Raw genomic sequence first — 272 nt, 5'->3', positions numbered from 1 at the left:
ATTTGTCATAGAGTACATACATTCTCACGATGATATTTAACCACAATAGCATACATACTCATTTCCGTCTATTTTAACATTTTATTACCTATATATATGCATCCATCCATGTGTCTGACATATATATGTCTCAACCATTCATTGCTATGTCTCATGTAAAAATAGAACACATATCAACCTTCATCACATATGGTACAGTATATCTTTATGCTAGAAACAACATCTGCATTAAATTTTATATAACCGCACATGCACATACTGTATAACTCATA

This window comes from Mizuhopecten yessoensis, unplaced genomic scaffold (assembly GCF_002113885.1).
Source record: "Mizuhopecten yessoensis strain PY_sf001 unplaced genomic scaffold, ASM211388v2 scaffold477, whole genome shotgun sequence".
Lineage (NCBI taxonomy): Eukaryota > Metazoa > Mollusca > Bivalvia > Pectinida > Pectinidae > Mizuhopecten > Mizuhopecten yessoensis.
Note: the sequence above shows the minus strand (reverse complement) of the source record.